This window comes from Hyla sarda, chromosome 7 (genome assembly GCF_029499605.1).
Source record: "Hyla sarda isolate aHylSar1 chromosome 7, aHylSar1.hap1, whole genome shotgun sequence".
NCBI lineage: Eukaryota > Metazoa > Chordata > Amphibia > Anura > Hylidae > Hyla > Hyla sarda.
In genome coordinates, this window is record NC_079195.1 from 186072176 (window position 1) to 186090538 (window position 18363).

At 44.1% G+C, this 18363-nt stretch overlaps 1 long non-coding RNA gene across 1 annotated transcript in view; it reads right to left on the minus strand.

Annotated features, from left to right (window-relative positions):
• Nucleotides 1–18286, minus strand: part of LOC130282891 (uncharacterized) — a 52212-nt gene extending 33926 nt beyond the window's left edge. The window contains exon 1 of the long non-coding RNA XR_008846552.1: nt 18188–18286. This is a non-coding gene — a long non-coding RNA (uncharacterized LOC130282891). The remainder of the gene's footprint in view (nt 1–18187) is intronic.
• Between the last annotated feature and the right edge of the window lie 77 nt (nt 18287–18363).

The window sequence follows — 18363 nt, forward strand, 5'->3', positions numbered from 1 at the left end:
TATATTCAAATGCCTACCTGTTCAGCATAGCAGGACCTGCGGGTCATGTGATTGGGTTTAGAACTCTATGGTTTTGCTAAAGGACCTTTGGTGGTTCTCATGACGTGTTCACCCACAATGCAATGTAACGGTGAGTGACAGTTGTTATGGACCAATTCAAAACGGCCAGCCCCTGCCCATATAAGGGAGGTGCGCCATCTTGATCGCTCTCTTGGGTTGCTGATTTTGGATGAGGAAGGACCTCCGCAGCTTACAAGACGATTTACTAGGCCAAAGCCTTGCGGCCTCGGCCTCTAACATAGCGGATATACTAAGCAATTCCCCGCTTCTCCCCGCAAGATCACTGGAGCTAAACGCTCCCTTAAATCCAGTGGATCTATGCTACCAAATCTCTGAGAAGCTAAATTGAGCTTATCTGATCCCAACCAACTGTCAATCGCTGCTCAGCTATATCTATAGAGACTCTGTTATCTGGACTGTTACTATTGCTGCATGTACAGAAATTCTTCAGTAAAAGTTCCTGCAAGTTTTCAGTTAACAGTGGTTGTGGACAATCCTTTATTCTACATTCACCTATTGCTCTTGGGAAGGGTGGCAATAGGCCTATCAAGATTACAGAATTTAACCGTCACCCTGGCATCACGAGTGACAAGGGTTAACAGTGCCCTTTATTATTCTGAACAGCAACACCCTAACTACCCTACACCCCACAAGGCTTTATCCCCCAAGGTTACCACACATTAATTGCAGACACTGATCAATGCTATGCCATAGCATAGCATTGATCAGTGTTATCGTCGCTCCATTGCTCCTGCCTGGATCTCAGGCACGGAGCAGTGAATTGGCGATCGGACAACGAGGAGGCAGGTAGGGACCCTCCTCGTGTCTTAACAGCTGATCGGGACACCACGGTTTTACCGCGGTGGTCCCCATCAGCCCGACTGAGCTGCCGGGAATGCTTTTTTAAAAAAACTTTAGACGCAGCGATCAACTTTGATCGCTGCATCTAAAGGGTTAATACCGGGCTTCACAGCTATCAGTGATGTCCGGTATTAGCCGCGGGTCCCGGCTATCGTCAGGACTGACCCAATTTCTTTTCTGTCTGACCACAGTGATCTCTGCTGACACAGGAACTGTCAGGAGCAGGGTAGGTTTTCTATGGGGTTTTGACTCTACTCTGGACAGTTCCTGACAGGGACAGAGGTGTCAGCAGAGAGCACTGTGGTCAGACAGAAAGGAAATTCGAAAAGAAAAGAACTTTTTCCGTAGTATACAGCAGCTGTTAAGTACTGAAAGGGTTAAGATTTTTAAATAACAGTTATTTACTATTCTGTTTAATGTTCTGGCACCAGTTGATTAAAAAAAATTGAGTACCCCCTTAAGCCTCTTGGGCATGGAATTCACCAGAGCTTCTCAGGTTGCCACTGAAGTCCTTTCCTACTCCTCCATGAAGACACCACAGAGCTGGTGGATGTTAGAGAGCCTGCGCCACCCACCTTCCATTTGAGGATGCCCCACAGATGCTCAATAGGGTTTAGACCTGGAGTCAAGCTTGGCCAGTCCATCACCTTTACCCTCAGCTTCTTTAGCTCGTCTTGGAGGTGTGTTTGGGGTTGTTATCATGTTGGTATAGTATCCTGCAACCCGGTATCTGAAGGGAGGGGATAAATAGATGCAGAATTTGTGCTAAATCCATGCAGGACTTCTGCTGTACTACTATTAACCCCATCATGGAACAGACTAATTTCCATGATAGGAGTATTAGTTCCCCGGCTGCAGCACCCATCATGGAATAGACACTGTCCATGATGGGAGCTGCAGTAGGAGAGACGGCTCCTGCCAGGGAAGCAGGTGGCATTGCACAGCGATCCCGGCCAGCCAAAAATGTACAATCCCCAGTGTAAAATTTAAAAAACCCTGCCTGGGGACCTGAATGGCCACTTGGTGCCAGCCATTCAGGACTGCCGGCGGGGTATTTGAATTGCAAGCTATGAAAATGAAATGTACATCGCTGGGGAGCAGTGAGGCTGGCATGCCGCCCGCTCCCCAGGTTAATATCTTAGAATCGTAGCAGGTCTCAGAAGTGAGACCCACTGCGATCAATACCTCAGCCCCTGTACTACTACCCCCAACATGGAACAGACTCTGTTCAATGATGGGAGTAGCAGTATTAGCGCTACAGTAGTCTCCCCAGTCGCCTGCAGACTCCAGCAGCTGGGAAACTACAATACCCATCATGGAAACAAGTCTGTTCCATGATGAGAGTAGTAGTAACACTGCTGCGGGGGGCTGTGGAAATGTTTTTTTTTTTTTTAAACTAAACAATGATAGTTCGTGTGGAATCTGTAAGCATTCCCACAAATTTGGCAGAAAGACAGCCCCATTGACTTCAATGGGTTTCCACAGCCAAAGTGTGAAAAAAATAAGCCCAGACTTATATTACCATCGGACCACAGAATGCATGTGGAAATTCTGCTGTGTGAATGAACTTGCGGAATCCCATTAAAGTTAATGGCCAATAAATTCACACAGATTTTCCGCCATGTGAACGCGGCCTGTCACAGTACATGTTGGCATTGATGGTTCCCTCAATGAACTGTAGCTCCCCAGTGCTAGCAGCACTCATTCAGGACCAGACCATGACGCTTTCACCACCATGCTTGACTGTAAGCAGGACACACTTGTCTATGTACTCCTTGCCTGGATGCTTCCCCAAAAGCTTTACATCAATGTGAGAGCCATAGCATAAAATTTAAGACAACTGCTCCCCATTTGACCAACGGGTCACATGACACGGGATATAGAGAAAAGGATTATTTGGCCCAATTTTTACATTTCCACTTAGAGGTGTACTCACTTTTTGTTGCCAAGGTTTAGACTTTAAAGGGGTACTCCACCCCTAGACATCTTATCCCCCATCCAAAGGATAGGGGATAAGATGTCTGATCGCTGCTGGGGATCCCCAGGATAAGATGTCTAGGGGTGGGAGTACCCCTTTAATGTCAATTCTTCAGTGTAATAAAATATTTACAAAAATGTGAAGGATGTACTCACTAATGGGAGATACTGTACATTCCTATGATTTCCATTTTGGCACATTTGTTGTTTTAGATCTTCAAACAGATATTTATCTCAAGTTGCCCATAAATATGTGTTTATTTCAGTTTGGAGAAAGGAAAAGCTGCTGCCAGATTCCTCTATCATGCAAACCATGGATATGGCTCATCCCTCTTCCCCCAAATATCTATTATCCGGAGAGTTAGAAGGTCCCCATACACATTATTATGTTGCCTATTCTTGCAAAAATCTTTGGATTTGGTCAAGGTTTGTCTTCTGTGTGGCTATCTCATTAAAATGGCATCAACACAGGAATAAGATAAAGAAAACAGTAAGTGATCAGTCAGTTCTTAAAGCTGGAAGGAGAAAATGGATAAGAGCCACTTTGTTACCAAAAGTGGTCCAAGGAAGGTCAACTATTGAACCAGTGACAGGGTTATGGGTGCCCAAGGCTCATTGATGCATGTAAAGAGCACAAGTTAACCATTTGGTCCAATCACACAAAAGAGATACTGTGAGATAAGTGAATGCTGACTATAATAGAATGGAGTAACGGTGCAATGCAGCCTGCAGTATATGTGGCCGTGTAGACTGATGCTGACCACACAGACCACCACAAAAAAGTGCTTAAAATTCTGGACCATGCAGCAAGATGAACAGGTGGGTGGGTCTGTAAAATACGTATTCTGTTATATCATGTAGACACCTGTTGCTTGTGAATTCATTATCAGGAGAAGAGATTACACATGAATGCACTATAGGAAAAAGAGTGTGATGGACAGGAGAATGTTTTGCTTCAAAACTTTGGCTCCTGACATTCATGTGGATGTGACTTTTACACATACAACCTGCATAAACTGTGTTGCAGACCAATCCCCCCCCCCCTCTCACCTCCTGTCACCCCCTTCATAGCAGTAATTACCCTATTGGCAGTTGCCTATTTCAGCAGGATAATGCCAGGTCATACTGTAAAAACTGTTTAGGAATATTTTGTGGAATATGAATAAAAGTTGAGGTATTAACATAGCTCCAGATTTGATCACCAAACACAATACATTGCTGCTAAGGAGCATAACAAATAAACAACTAATGGATTACACTGTGCTCTCTGTGGGCTGGAGGTGAGGTATCTTCACTACAGAATGCACAGTATATTCTAATAGTTGTTTATTTGTTATGCTCCTTAGCAGCAATGTATCTCTCCTTTCCAGTTTATTCTGATTAAGCATTCTTATCAATAGTGAGACGTACATCCTTACTTTTCTTGCATTCCTGTGACCTCTATGTAGTCTGTGACTAATATTTCGAGTTTACCCCTCAATTAGTTGTCTGTATCTCTGCCATTTACTTACACTATTGCATTTTTAATGTTGTTTGTATGTTTTATACATGTTCAATAAAGTTTCTTGGATTATATGATTAGTCCTAGTTTTTGTGGCCTTCTTTTCGGTGGAATAGCTCCAGATTTCCCAGATGTCAGTCCTATTGATCATCTGTGGGATGTGTTGCTAAATCCAGTTCTAAGTTCACTTTCACACAGCATTAGTTCAGTATTTTGTCTCAGTAGTTTTAAGGCTGCTTTCACACTATAAAGTTCACCCACTAATAAACATACGTTTGAAAAATTATTATTAACGCTTGTTAACCTCTTCAGGACGCAGGAGGTATGGATAAACCTTCCATTCCGAGTACTTAAGGACGCAGGGCATATCCATACGCCCGTGGGAATTCCGGTCCCCCCCGCTAGCTGGTTGGGGACCGGAGCCGGATGCCTGCTGAAATCGTTCAGTAGGCATCACGGCATATCGCCCAGGGGGTCATTATGTCCCCCCATGTCGGCGATGGCCGCAGATCGCTGGACAATTCAGTCCAGCGATCTGCGGCGATTCCGGGTCAATCGAGTCTCCAGTGACCCGGAATTACTGGCTGATCTGGGCCGTCTCTGACGGCCCTGAACAGCCATAGCCTGCAGGGGTGAGGTGGCACTGGTGTCACCTCACGATCGCCCTGATTCGTCGGCCGGTTTACCAGCCGACCAATCAGGGCACCTGCTGCGGGTGTCACTCCCGCAACCCGCTCCGCCCCTCTTCCGGAGGACGTGATCGGGTGCGGGAAGAGGACCCCAGCAGCTGGGGACCCCGATCCCCGGCGTCCCTGTTGAGATAGGGGCCCCAGGAGCGGCGGCGACGACGAGAGACTGACCTGTGTGCGGCGGCGTGGGTCTGCAGTTGGAGGTGATTGACCGCCTCCTGCTGTTGCTTAGCAACAGCTCCCAGCATGCAAAAAGGGCATGCTGGGAGCTGTAGTTATGCAACAGCAGGAGGCAGACCATCACAACTCCCAGCATTCCCTTATGGGCATGCTGGGACTTGTAGTTTTGCAACAGCTGGAGGCACGTTTTTCTATGGAAAAGTGTACCTTCAGCTGTTGTATAACTACAACTCCCAGCTTGCACAAACAGCTAAAGTGCATGCTGGGAGTTGTAGTGGTGCATCTGCTGGTTGCATAACTACAACTCCCAGCATGCCCGTTGGCTGTCGGTGACTGCTGAGAGTTGTAGTTTTGCAACAGCTGAAGGCACACTGGCTGTGAAACTCAGAGTTAGGTCACAAACTCAGTGATACATAACCAGTGTGCCTACAGCTGTTGCAAAACTAAAACTCTCAGCATGTACAGTCTGTCAGCGCATGCTGGGAGTTGTAGTTTTGCAACAGCTGGATGTCCCCCCCCCCCCCCCCTCCCCAATGTGAACGTACAGGATACACTCACATGGGCGGAGGTTTACAGTAAGTATCCGGCTGCAAGTTTGAGCTGCGTCAAATTTTCTGCCGCAGCTCAAACTGCCAGCGAGAAACTACTGTGAACCCCTGCCTGTGCGACTGTACCCTAAAAACACTACACTACACTAACACAAAATAAAATAAAAAGTATAAAACACTACATATACACATACCCCTACACAGCCCCCCTCCCCTCCCCAATAAAAATGAAAAACGTCTGGTACGCCACTGTTTCCAAAACGGAGCCTCCAGCTGTTGCAAAACAACTACTTCCAGTATTACCAGACAGCCACTGACTGTCCAGGCATGCTGGGAGTTTTACAAGAGCTGGAGGCACCCTGTTAGGGAATCACTGGCGTAGAATACCCCTATGTCCACCCCTATGCAAGTCCCTAATTTAGGCCTCAAATGCACATGGCGCTCTCACTTTGGAGCCCTGTCGTATTTCAAGGCAACAGTTTAGGGTCACATATGGGGTAACGCCGTACTCGGAAGAAATTGGGTTACAAATTTTGGGGGGTATTTTCTGCTTTTACCCTTTTTAAAAATGTAAAAATTTTGGGAAAACAAGCATTTTAAGTAAAAAAAATATATATATTTTTTTTACTTATGCAAAAGTCGTGAAACACCTGTGGGGTATAAAGGTTCACTTAACCCCTTGTTACGTTCCCCGAGGGGTCTAGTTTCCAAAATAGTATGCCATGTGTTGTTTTTTTTTTGTTGCTGTCCTGGCACCATAGGGGCTTCCTAAATGCGGCATGCCCTCAGAGCAAAATTTGCTTCCAACAAGCCAAATGTGACTCCTTCTCTTCTGAGACCTGTAGTGCGCCAGCAGAGCACTTTTCACCCCCATATGGGGTGTTTTCTGAATCGGGAGAAATTGGGCTTTAAATTTTGGGGGGTATTTTCTGCTATTATCCTTTTTAAAAATGTTAAATTTTTGGGAAAACAAGCATTATGGGTCAAATTATTATTATTTTTTTTACATTTGCAAAAGTCATGAAACACATGTGGGGTACTAAGGCTCACTTTATCCCACGTTACATTCCCCGAGGGGTCTAGTTTGCAAAATGGTATGCCATGTGTTTTTTTTTTTTTTTGCTATTTTGACATCCTAGGGGCTTCCTAAAGGTGACATGCCCCCGAAAAACCATTTCAGAAAAATGTTCTCTCCAAAATCCCCTTGTCGCTCCTTCCCTTCTGAACCCTCTACTGCGCCCGCCGAACACTTTACATAGACATATGAGGTATGTCCTTACTCGAGAGAAATCGGGCTACAAATACAAGTAAAAATTTTCTCCTTTAACCACTTGCAAAAATTCAAAAATTGGGTCTACAAGGACATGCGAGTGTAAAAAAATGAAGATTTAGAATTTTCTCCTTCACTTTGCTGCTATTCCTGTGAAACACCTAAAGGGTTAAAACGCTGACTGAATGTCATTTTGAATACTTTGGGGGGGGGGTGTAGTTTTTATAATGGGGTAATTTATGGGGTATTTCTAATATGAAGACCCTTCAAATCCACTTCAAAACTGAACTGGTCCCTGAAAAATATCGAGTTTGAAAATTTTGAGAAAAATTGGAAAATTGCTGCTGAACTTTGAAGCCCTCTGGTGTCTTCCAAAAGTAAAAACCTGTCAATTTTATGATGCAAACATAAAGTAGACATATTGTATATGTGAACCAAAAAAAATTTTTTTGAATATCCATTTTCCTTACAAGCAGAGAGCTTCAAAGTTAGAAAAATTCTACATTCTCCAACTACTCCTCCGGGGTCTCGGTACTTATACATAAGGGGATTGATATTCAGGTAGTGAGGACTGCCATTGATGAAAGAGGGAGATATGTTTTTCTACAAACTGTTTGGGAAGGAAAAAAAACAGTTCTGGCATTTGTGTATATCCCCTCACCATTCGTAGCTGAAGTCTTTGAGAAATTAGTAGAGTTTATTAAAGATCTTGACAAGTTTTACCTTTACATATTGGGAGATTTAAATGGAGTGATGGATAGGGAATTGGATTGGCAGGGAAAGGAAACTTCAAACAGAGAAACAGCACTTAACAAATGGTGTCAAGAGATAGGCTGGCAGGATGCGTGGCGAATATTACACCCTCAGGAGAAAGTATATTCATGCTTTAATGCAACACACAAAACAGCATCAAGAATAGATTATGTACTGGTGAATGAGGATGCAATGGGGGAAATTAGAGAAATAACATATGAGCCTAGATGCCTGTCCGATCACGCTATGATAGTATGCTCTTTGTATAATAAGGAAAAAGATTTAGGAACTGGGAGGAGTATGTATATTAATCCACACTGGCTGACTATAGATGAAGTGGTAATAGGAGTAAAAGAGGAGATTATGACTTTTTGGGAAATTAATAAAGGGTCTGTAGATACCCTGATTGTTTGGGATACCCTAAAATGCTACCTTAGGGGAACACTTTGCAGAAACATTGCTAGATTAAAAAAAAAAACGTAAATTAAGAGTCTGAACTAATAGAAAAGATTAAAAAAATTGAGTTTGAATATGGGAGTAATCCTATAAGGGAAAAGTGGGAAAAAATTGGTGGAAATACAGGAAGTATATCAGAAAATGGTTATGGAAAAAGCCCAACACACAATCTTTTTTAGGGACCAAAAATCCTATGCAGAAACAGGGAAACCGAATAAAATTCTTACAGGCATGATTAAATCACAAAACAATAATAGAAGTATTTTTGCTTTAAAAAATAGTATGGGTGTTGAAGTGAGAGACCCCCTTGAGATTGAAAACATAGTGGTGACATATTACCAAAATTTATATACTAAAGAATCACAGGGAGAAGAGAGTATGATCGAAGAATATCTTAACCCCTTAAGGACCCAGCCATTTTACACCTCAGGACCTGGCCATTTTTTGCACATCTGGCCACTGTCATTTTAAACATTAATAACTCTGGAATGCTTTTAGTTATCATTCTGATTCCGAGATTGTTTTTTCGTGACATATTCTACTTTAACATAGTGGTAAAATTTTGTGGTATCTTGCATCCTTTCTTGATGAAAAATCCCAAAATTTGATGAAAAATGTGAAAATTTATCATTTTTCTAACTTTGAAGCTCTCTGCTTGTAAGGAAAATGGATATTCCAAATATTTTTTTTTAAATTCACATATACAATATGTCTACTTTATGTTTACATCATAAAATTTACGTGTTTTTACTTTTGGAAGACACCAGAGGGCTTCAAAGTTCAGCAGCAATTTTCCAATTTTTCACAAAATTTCCAAACTCACAATTTTTCAGGGACCAGTTCAGGTTTGAAGTGGATTTGAAGGGTCTTCATATTAGAAATACCCCACAAATGACTCCATTATAAAAACTGCACCCCCCCAAAGTATTCAAAATGACATTCAGTCAGCGTTTTAACCCTTTAGGTGTTTCACAGGAATAACCGCAAAGTGAAGGAGAAAATTCACAATCTCCATTTTTTACACTCGCATGTTCTTGTAGACCCAATTTTTGAATTTTTACAAGGGGAAAAAGGAGAAAATGTATACTTCAATTTGTAGCCCAATTTCTCTCGAGTAAGGACATACCTCATATGTCTATGTAAAGTGTTCGGCGGGCTCAGAAGCGAAGGAGCGACAAGGGGATTTGGGAGAGTACGTTTTTTTTAAATGGTTTTTGGGGGGCATGTTTCATTTAGGAAGCCCCTATGGTGCCAGAACAGCAAAAATCCCCCACATGGCATACCATTTTGGAAACTAGACCCCTTGAGGTACGTAACAAGGAATAAAGTGAGCCTTAATACCCCACAGGGGTTTCACGACTTTTGCATATGTAAAAAAATAAAAATAAAATTTCACTAAAATGTGTGTTTCCCCCCAAATTTCACATTTTTGCAAGGGTTAATAGCAGAAAATACCCCCCAAACATTGTAACCCCATCTCTTCTGAGTATGAAGGTACCCCATAAGTTGACCTGAGGTGTACTATGGGTGAACTACAATGCTCAGAAGAGAAGGAGTCATATTTGGCTTTTTGAGAGCAAATTTTGCTCGGGGGCATGTCGCATTTAGGAAGCCCCTATGGTGCCAGGACAGCAAAAAAAAAACACATGGCATACCATTTTTGAAACTAGACCCCTTGAGGAACGTAACAAGGAATTAAGTGGGCCTTAATACCCCACAGGGGTTTTACAACTTTTGCATACGTAAAAAAAAAAAAAAAATCACTAAAAGGTGTGTTTCCCCCCCAAATTTCACATTTTTGCAAGGGTTAATAGCAGAAAATACCCCCCAAAATTTGTAACCACATCTCTTCTGAGTATGGAGGTGCCCCATAAGTTGACCTGAAGTGCACTTCGGGCGAACTACAATGCTCAGAAGAGAAGGAGTCATATTTGGCTTTTTGAGAGCAAATTTTGCTCGGGGGGCATGTCGCATTTAGGAAGCCCATATGGTGCCAGGACAGCAAAATAACCCCCCACATGGCATACCATTTTGGAAACTAGACCCCTTGAGGAATGTAACAAGGTGTAAATTGAGCATTTACCCCCCACTGGTGTCTGTCATATCTTTGGAACAGTGGGCTGTACAACATTTTTAATTTGCACAGCCCACTGTTCCAAAGATTTGTCAGACACCTGTGGGGTGTAAATTCTCACTGCACCCCTCATTACATTCCGTGAGGGGTGTAGTTTCCGAAATGGGGTCACATGTGGGGTTTTGTTTTTTTTGCGTTTGTCAAAACCGCTGTAACAATCAGCCACCCCTGTGCAAATCACCTCAAATGTACATGGCGCACTCTCCCTTCTGGGCCTTGTGCGCCCCCAGAGCACTTTGCGCCCACTTATGGGGTATCTCCGTACTCGGGAGAAATTGCATTACAAATTTTGGGGGGCTTTTTTCCCCTTTACCTCTTGTCAAAATGAAAAGTATAGGGCAACACCAGCATGTTAGTGTAAAAAGTTAATTTTTTTACACTAACATGCTGGTGTAGACCCCAACTTCACCTTTTCATAAGGGATGAAAGGAGAAAAAGATCCACAAGATTTGTTAGTCAATTTCTCCCGAGTACGGAGATACCCCATATGTGTCCCTATACTGTTGCCTTGAAATACGACAGGGCTCTGAATTGAGAGCGCCATGTGCATTTGAGGCCTGAATTAGGGATTTGCATAGGGGTTGACATAGGGGTATTCTACGCCAGTGATTCCCAAACAGGGTGCCTCCAGCTGTTGCAAAACTCCCAGCATGCCTGGACAGTCAACGGCTGTCCGGCAATACTGGGAGTTGTTGTTTTGCAACAGCTGGAGGCTCCATTTTGGAAAGAGTGGCGTACCAGATGTTTTTCATTTTTATTGGGGAGGGAGGGGGGCTGTGTAGGGGTATGTGAATATGTAGTGTTTTTTACTTTTTATTTTATTTTGTGTTAGTGTAGTGTAGTGTTTTTAGGGTACAGTCACACGGGCGGGTGTTACAGCGAGTTTCCCGCTGCGAGTTTGAGCTGCCGCGCAAAATTTGCTGCATTGCAAACTTGCAGCCCGATACTCACTGTAAGCCCCTGCCCATGTGAATGTACCCTGTACATTCACAGGGGGGGGGGACCTCCAGCTGTTGCAAAACTACAACTCCCAGCATGCACAGTCTCGGTGCATGCTGGTATAGTTTTGCAACAGCTGGAGGCACACGGGTTGGGAAACACTAAGTTAGGAAACAATGTTTCCCAACCAGTGTGCCTCCACCTGTTGCAAAACCACAACTCCCAAACATTCTCAGGCATGCTGGGAGTAGTAGTTCGGCAACATCTTTAGAGCCAGATGCTGCCGAACTACAACTCCCAGCATGCTTGGAGTTGTAGTTTTGCAACATCTGGAGGACTACAGTTTGCAGACCACTAATACAGTGGTTCCCAATCTGTGCCCTTCCAGATGTTGCAAAACTACAACTCCCAGTATGCCAAAACTGTCCAGGCATGCTGGGAGTTGTAGTTCTGCAACATCTGAAGGGCCAGATGTTACAGAACTACAACTCCCAGCATGCCTGGACAGTAAGGGCATGCTGAGGATGTGTAGTTTTGCAACATCTGGAAGGGCACAGTGGTCCAAAAACTGTGGACCTCCAGAAGTTGCAAAACTGCAACTCCCAGCATGCCCAGGCGCCAAGGGCTGTCTGGGCATGCTGGGAGTTGTAGTTTACAGGGTCCCAATACAGCAATGCATGTCGCTTTACGGCGACGTGCATTGCTGTAAAGGGCCCGACCGCGGCTGAAGATCTACTCACCTGTCCCGTCGCCGCCGTCTTCATCGTCTGGATCCGGGTCTTCAGGGACGAGGTAAGTACCGGGGCCGGTCCCCAGCACTCCCCCGTCCCCCGCTGCGTCTTCCTCCCGTCCTCTCCGGACTTCAAGGGGCCGGGCAGGGCGGGAGGAAGTAACCATCCCCCCTCCTGCGATTGGTCGGTTAACTAACCGACGGATCGCAGGGAATAGGAGGAGGTGGCAGGCTTGCCACCTCGCTCCTATTCTTTAGCATGGTCCTGGCTGTCTGTGACAGCCGGGATCATGCGAAATTACCGGGTGGTCGGGTCCCAGAGACCCGATCAGCCCGGTATCGCCGCAGATCGCAAGGGCGATTTCCCTTGCGATTTGCGGCGATCGGCGACATGGGGGGCCTACATGGCCCCCCTCAGCGTTTGCCCTGGATGCCTGCTGAAGGATTTCAGCAGGCATCCGGTTCCGATCTCTGCCCGGCGAGCGGCAGAGACCGGAAAACGCCAGGACGTACGGGGACGTCCTGGGTCCTTAAAGCCCAGGGTGCGGGGACGTCCCCGTACGTCCTGGGTCCTTAAGAGGTTAAAAAGCTTGAATTGCCCGTATTGAAGGAAGAAGAAAAAATAGAGATGGATAGGGATGTCGGTCTGGAAGAGCTCAGAATAGCGCTAAAATCTTTTTCACGAAACTCAGCACCAGGATCGGACGGGATGATATTTGAAATATATAGAGTTTTTGGGGACCCACTACTCACATTATTGCTTGAAGTCTTTAATGAATCCTTAGTGAGAGGCGTAATGCCACAATCAATGTTGGAAGCAATAATTACTCTAATCCCAAAAAAAGGAAAAAATAGTTGTGACATTGGCTCTTTCAGGCCGATATCCCTTTTAAACACAGACCAAAAAATCTATGCGAAAGTCTGGGCAAACCGCCTCCAGAGGTTGATTGGAAGACTGGTGGGGGAAGAACAAAACCGGTTTGTTCCAGACAGAAATATATACAATAATATTAGAAGAGATTACTTAAACATGCAATCCCCAAGAGGGAAGGGGACCCACTCCATCCTGTTGTTAGATGCCCAGAAAGCATTTGACAAGGTGGAGTGGGGGTTCCTCTTTAAGGTAATACAGTCCATGAATTTGGGGGAAAAAATGTTAAGAGTGGTTAAGATGTTATAAAAAAATTAATATAAATAATAAAATCACTAGGAGTAAAGTTAAAATGCAAAGAGGAACGAGGCAGGGATGCCCCCTATCGCCCATGCTATTTGCTTTATTTGTTGAACCCCTGGCACAGAAAATTAGGAAATCAAAGGGCTTTGAAGGTTTTGGTATAAAAGGGAAGGATGAAAAAATATTATTATACACAGATGATATTCTGTTATTCATAAAAGATCCAGAAAAAAAATGTTGGAGGTGATTAATATGATAGAAGAATTTGGGCGGTTTTCGGGATTTAGGATAAATAAGGGTAAGTCTGGATTACTGTTATTAGAAGAGAGGAGTCAGGTAAACATAGCAGGAATTCCCACTGTACATATTGGAAATATTGAGTATCTGGGGGTTAAAATTTCTAGCAATATCGCAGACTATACACACCTTGTCAGGATCCGGGTTGGCGGAGGGTGAGGACACTGGAAGTGGATCCTCTGTACCAGAGAGGTGATGGCGTGGGCCATACCAGGGGAACGGAGTCTAAGGGGTTACTGGTATTCACAAGAGCCCGCCGCAAAGCGGGATGGACTTGCTGCGGCAGGTAACCCCCAGGTCGTCCCTCCCAGTAGCGACTCAACCTCTCTGGCGGCTGAGATGGCGCGGTACAAAAGGACAAGGCAAGGCAAGGTCAGACGTAGCAGAAAGGTCAGGGCAGGCGGCAAGGTTCGTAGTCAGGGGCAACAGCAGAGATTCTGGAAACACAGGCAAGGACACACTGGAACGCTTTCACTAGGCACTAGGCAACAAGATCCGGCAGGGACAGGAAGGGGAAGTGATGTTTTATAGGGAAAACAGTGATTGGACTAGGTTGGGCCAGACACCAATTAGTGGTGCACTGGCCCTTTAAATTTCAGAGAGCCGGCGCGCGCGCACCCTAGAGAGTGGGGCTGCGCGCGCCAGGCAGGGACAGAGGAAGGACGGAGCAGGTGAGAAGAGACATGGGATGCGATCCGTGAGCGGGCACGTCCCGTCCTGCGGATCGCATCCCCTCCGGTGACAGGGTAGCAGCGCTCTCAGTCAGCAGCGCCGACCGGAGCGCTGCAAGCAGAGTAACGCCGCGAGCGCTCCGGGGAAGCAGCGGGACCCGGAGCGCTCGGCGTTACACACCTAAACCTAATTCCCTTAAAAAATTAAATTAGAGATAAAGTTACAGTTTGGAATAAATTACCCGTTAATATGGCAGATAGGATATTACTCACAAAAATGATACTACTCCCAATATGTCTACATATAATTAGAGCTGCCCCAATTTGGATTAATGATACATTTTTCAAGAAACTACAAAAAGAAATTAACAACCTAGTATGGGGACGAAAACACACCCGTATGAAATCAGAAATGTTAAGTCACTCCAAAAAGGAAGGAGGAATGGGTATCCCTATGTTAAAATGGTATTCGATAGCTGCACAAATAGAGTTTATGGGTAAAGAAGTAGAAGTTTAAAAAAAATTCTTCAATATGGAGGAACTCACGGGGGTGAGTATGTTTGAATTAGTTGAAAATGGTAGTTTAAAAAGTGTAGATCACAGTAGAAAACACATTATGAGATTATTTAATAAAACTTGGGAAAGTATGAGGAAAATATTTAGGATAAGGGGAAGTTTAATTTACACCAAGATATGGGGAAATGTGAATTTCCCAGAATTATACAAGTTACGGGATTATGTGAATTGGGAAAAATACGGGATTATTACACCGAGGAATTTAGTTATAAATAATTCACTAATTGAGTGGGAAACACCGGTGGAGAATTAAAAGATTAAGAAAAATATATTTTTTAAATATATTCAGGTGTGTAAGGCGTGGGAAAAAGATAGGAACAATCCTAGGTGGGAAACAGAATCACATGTATTGATGGACTTCATTTTTCATTTTCAAAGGGACTCCAAAAAAATTCTGGGGAAGATATACAGAGGATTGGTAAAATCGGTATTAAACTGTGGTGGAACAAAGAGAAAAGATAAATGGGCTTTTGAGATTGGTCCTATTAGTAAAAAGGACTGGGAAGAGGTTTTTTTATAACATTAACGTTAGCTCAATAAATCTGAATCATAAAATTTCACTGATTAAACTAATACAGAGACTCCCATACACCCCAAAATGAATTGATAAGTAGTAAAGGAACAAAGAAAGGAAAGAAGATTGAGGTAGAATGGAGAGAATGGGAGAGGTAGCCGGTGCGTTTGGAACAGAGGGCTTATCGGGGGGGATGGGGGGGGGGGTGGGGGGGGGGGAGAGATATTGGTGTGGGAGTGTGATATTGGTATTGCAAATGTCTTTTTTTATTGTATGTTTTTGTCTTGATATAACTGATGTCAATTGTTGAAAGAAAAAAATGCTAAATTTTAATTTTTTTCATAAAATTTTGGGATTTTTCACCAAGAAAGGATGCAAGTTACCATAAAATTTTACCACTATGTTAAAGTAGAATATGTCACGAAAAAATGATCTCGGAATCAGAATGATAACTAAAAGCATTCCAGAGTTATTAATGTTTAAAGTGACAGTGGTCAGAATTGCAAAAAACGGCCGAGTCCCTAAGGTGAAAAAGGGCTAAGTCCTTAAGGGGTTAAACAACCCCATTCAAGTCAATGTTTTTTTTCGTTTACCCGTTATCACCCGTTATAGCCCATCATGACTAAAGGACGTTAGTTGTGACGAGAGACATAACGGGACATGCACAAATTTTTCGCCTGTCACAAGAAACGGGAAAATTAACAGACGTTATTTTCAACATTAAAGTCTATAGCCGAGGGACATTAGTAAATTGTTAATGCCCGTTATTATAACGGATGCTATTTTTACTGAGCATGCTCAGAAGAGGTGACATCAGCAGACTCCTGCAGTGCTGAGGGACTACTACTCCCATTATGGAACAGACTTGTTTCCATGATGGGAGTAGTAATTCCCCACAGCAGGAGTCTGCCGGTGGCTGGGGAGGCTACATTAGTAGTGTTTGTACTACTCCCCCCATCATGGAACAGACTCTGTCCATGATGGGGGTTGTAGTACAGGGGCTGAGGGATTGATCGCACCGGGTCTCACTTCTGACACCCGATGCGATCAGAAGTTATTAAGCAGGGGAGCGGGCGGCATCCTCTGCAACCCTGCGATCACGATGTATTTTTTACTTTCATTTTTAAATTCCCCGCTGGGAGACCTGAATGGCCGGTACTGAGGAGCCAATCAAAGATCCCTGCGGGGAATTTAAAATGAACATTGTGAGGGGACATATGTATATTAAAAGTGTTGTGGGCGGGAGGGACATAGAGCGCTATATATCTAGACTCCCAGCGCATTTATAATATGTTTCCCGCTGGCACATTTATAAAAATATGACCCCCACCAGCGCATTAATAAAAATATGACCCCTGCCAGTGCATTAATAAAAATATGACCCCCGCCAGCGCATTAATAAAAATATGACCCCCGCCAGCGCATTAATAAAAATATGACCCCCGCCAGCGCATTAATAAAAATATGACCCCCGCCAGCGCATAATGTGACCCGCCGGCGCATTAATAAAAATATGACCCATGCCAGCGCATTAATTAAAAATATGACCCCAGCCAGCGCATTAATAAAAATATGACCCCTGCCAGCGCATTAATAAAAATATGACCCCCGCCAGCACATTTAAAATGAATATTGTGAGGGGACATATGTATATTAAAAGTGTTGTGGGGGAGGGGGGGGGACATAGAGCGCTATATATCTAGACCCCCAGCGCAGTTATAATATGTCTCCCGCCGGCGCATTTATAAAAATATGACCCCCACCAGCGCATTAATTAAAAATATGACCCCAGCCAGCGCATTAATAAAAATATGACCCCTGCCAGCGCATTAATAAAAATATGACCCCCGCCAGCACATTTAAAATGAATATTGTGAGGGGACATATGTATATTAAAAGTGTTGTGGGGGAGGGGGGGGACATAGAGCGCTATATATCTAGACCCCCAGCGCATTTATAATATGTCTCCCGCCGGCGCATTTATAAAAATATGACCCCTGTCAGCGCATTAATAAAAATATGACCCCCGCCAGCTCGTTTATATGTATACATCTATACCCCCTGCCAGCGCATAATGTGACCCGCCGGCGCATTTGTCTTAATTTTCCATTGCAGCGCTATATGTGAATGGTATATCTATCAGAACGCATCCAGCAGCCGCCGGCCAGATGATCCTGATAGATATACTATTCATTCATAGCGCCGGCGGCTGCATATGTATATAGCTGTGCTGGGGAGGAGGGGCAGACACATAACGCTATCTGCCCTCCACAGCGCTTCTATATACATATGCAGCCGCCGCTCTATGAATGAATAGTATATCTTCAAATATATATCAGATATACTTGTCACATATAGCGCATATAGCGTATGTGATATCTGTAAGCAGCGCATCCAGCAGCCGCCCGGCCGATGATGCTGACAGATATACTATTCATTCATAGCGCGGCGGTTGCATATGTATATAGAAGCGCTGTGGAGGGCAGATAGCGTTATATGTCTGCCCCCCCCCCCCCCCAGCACATCTATATACATATTGAAAACGTATACGGGAACTGTATTGCAAAAATGTGGTGTGAATGCAGCCTCAGGTGGACGGCATCCTGATGGGGTAACAGGAGTAACTTCTTTATTGTGCAGAAATTATCAATACTATTTGCTTTTTGCTTGGTAAAGCTCCCCTAGTGGCTCAGTAAAAAGTGACCTGGTTGTCCATAGCAACCATTAGTTGGGTATATATATATATATATATATGTGTTTATCTATCTATTTATTTATCTATACATACATACACATTTGCTACTAAATGTACTTCAAATTAAACGCCTCTACAAATATGGCCGCCTCAGATTCCCACCTTTCATACGTAGCCGCGCTGTCAGCACAGGCTACTGTTCTCCTCTTCCATTGGTTGTTCCTCCTGAGTGAAAAATCAAAGCTACCAGCAGGGGACGCCCATTGGTTGTACGCTGAAGCTTAGAACGGTCCCTCTGATTGGCTGCCATGACATCTGGTTCAGTCGCTCTGTGTGAC